Genomic DNA, 2,989 nt, shown 5'->3' on the forward strand with positions numbered 1-2,989 from the left:
AGCCGATTGCATGCTACGCGTTTCCTATATGGTCGCAAAGCCTAAAAACTACTCACTGGAAGAAGCTACAGGCCTGCCAAAATACTGCTCTCAGTACTGCCACCGGCTGTCTTCTTATGTCCCCAGAACACCACCTACATAATGAGGCGCTAATACTCCCCATCAGGGAGAGAAATGAGATGCTAACCAAACAGTTCCTGTTGAATACCCAGAAATCTGGGCATTCCAACAGACATCTGATTGATGAGCCAACACCGCCCAGGGGCTTAAGGAGTCATCTCCGTAAGCATTATGAGGAAATAAGGCACCTGAGAACTCAGCCGTATGAAGCAAAAAAACACAAGCAGATCCTCGGTGAACTCCACAAACAGGCGTCGGACCTTTACCAGTACTCAAAGACCAGTACACAAAGAACAGTACCCAAGACTAGCGGAAGAGGTACGCACACTACCCAGGGACACGCGAGTCACTCTAGCTCAACTTCGATCTGGATACTGTAACAGGTTAAACTTTTACCTATCCAGAATCAACCCCGACATACAAAATGTATTCTCCGCTTGCAATGTGTCACCACATGACACCAACCATCTCTTTAATTGTAATGTGGATCCAACGCCTCTAACACTCCTCTCATTATGGTGCACCTCTGTTGAAACTGCAAGTTTTTTCGACTCCCGTTAGAGGATATTGATGACAATTTGTGATCGGTCGCACCTATTGGGTGGGGCGAAGCACTGCTACAACAACAACAACAACTGACATTCCTCTGTAGGCCGAGATACAGTTAGTAACTTCCAATCCTATGTTGGTATATTTGGATTCTGCAGAAGACGCAGTGTATCCTCCGACTTCATCACGCATGGTATCCATACTTTAACTTTTGGTACTGTGTGGATATACGCTTTACCACCACCTCAAACCGCACCTTGGTACCTTGCCTTTGAAGGTTTGGAACTCTTCCTTCAGCCACCGCAAGCTAGTGATGTTGTTGCACGCCATCATCTTCACACCATTATAACCAACCCACCTTTTCGTAGTCATCTGTCCGAAAGGATTGCTACGATCAACCAGCGCCACAGTCAGTGATTGCTTTGCGACATCACTCATTTTCTAGGGATAAGCCAGAGTTTTAGTTTTATCTGCGTTTGGCACCTCCCTCCGAGAAAGTCGGAGTCTTACCGTTACCTCCATTTAGCACCTTCGAGAAAGCCGGATTCTTAGTGTTATCTCCCTTTGGCTTATCTCCTACTTCCGTAGTTGGCACTTCGCCACTTTTGACGTCCTCCCTCTGACTTGCAGCTTTCGAGGTAGTTATTACCTTGCTATTGGGGCCCATATGTCCTACAGCTTTAGGCCTACTTGTCTTGTCTATGCGGCTACCCTGCATCGCGGCTCTGGGTCCTTTCTGCCTTTTGAAAGCAGGCTTGTCGCCTTCCGCCGAACGTTGCCTCTACATTTTGCTATTCGACGCTCTTGCTCCTCGCACAGATGCAGTACCGAGGGTTTCTCGCAGCAATCCTTATGAACCTCCTTCGACCTACTTCTACCCCCTCATGAGCCAATTCCAACTCGATCTCCACTTCTGTTGGGTCGACCACTGGTCCCAAGCGTTAGACAATACTTCGTGCTGCACGGTACGGCGACAGAGCCCTCTTACTTCCCTTGCTCCGTACCCTTCACCACCTACTACTCCGTTTTCATTTTTATGCTTTTCCAACACGGATTTTATTGAATCAGCACTACTCTCGCTCCCCAGTCCTCCTCTTATCATCGTCCTTATTACAATCCGACAAAGCGCGCTCAACGGTCCAGTATTATATACGGGGAAAGAACCGTACGCCACAGCAGCGCCCCTTACTGCCTTATTATACTACTTCCCGAGATCTCAGCGGGTTAGGGGGTTTAGAATATAACCGCGGTAGGTACATATGGCTGTCGTAAGAGACGACTAAAATACCAAAACTTATTCAAGGGGTTGTGTAGCGCAACCCTCTCAATTGTCAACCTCACCTGCCCGTGGCGAATATTGTTTCATTAACAGCTCTGGCGACCCCGAACTTCTGATGAATCTAGGGGGTGGGAGGGCGTTATGGCCTAGGTTTCATGTGGTCATACCAAATCGTTCCCGAGATGGTCGGGCTAGTACCTTTATGGTGCTTGGTACCGGAACGTACCGGATCTGCATCCGGCAAAGAACCATCAACATTGATAACACTTCCCAAGGCCTTCGGGAAGGGTCCTTATTGTAACAACAACTACTTCCCGAGGTGGCCCGGTATCGGGAAGGCTCCGTTCAAATACAGCCGAATTTATCCCCTGGCTGCAAATCGTCCAATCGGCATGGTTCGCATAACACCATGGATTAGGGGTTTGGCAGTTCTTGGTCACCGACATCCCGCCGCCCGCCTATGAGGAAAACGGCATCTACGCCGCCGTCTGTCAGTCCCAAACCGCTCCGCCTCATAGTCGGGCGCTATGAAGTTCGGCTAAGCTCTCACACCAACGACAAGGTGCCTACCCTAGTAAGGGCAAAACAACTTCACTCAATCATTAATATGGCATCCAGATCATCTCAACCATTTTTTTAACAATACTTGAACTATTACCGGAGTTACAGCTGCAGAATCGTGGTGAAGCCTAAAAAGGGCAGAGCCACGCCAATTTTTTAAACTTTGAATCGATGTTGCTGGCGACCCAAATGTTAGTCCAAATACAATATTTAAACGCCTTCGCTTCGTTAATATCTTATCTAGGTCGGTTCAAAGTTTCAGCAACTGCTCGAGCCTTAACTCAGAAATGGTTGACACCACAAAAAAGAACTTCAGCCTAGATCTGTGGAGAATTTCAAGATGTTCAACCTCGAACTGAGCAAGACATTGGAAGGGAGATATTTGCGAAGTACTAAATTCTGCGACCCCGGGTCTCGAACATCTCAAGACGCGCACATGCGACTTATCATGACTTTTAATATCATTAACATAATGCCAAA

Source organism: Eurosta solidaginis, chromosome 2 (genome assembly GCF_040869045.1).
Source record: "Eurosta solidaginis isolate ZX-2024a chromosome 2, ASM4086904v1, whole genome shotgun sequence".
Lineage (NCBI taxonomy): Eukaryota > Metazoa > Arthropoda > Insecta > Diptera > Tephritidae > Eurosta > Eurosta solidaginis.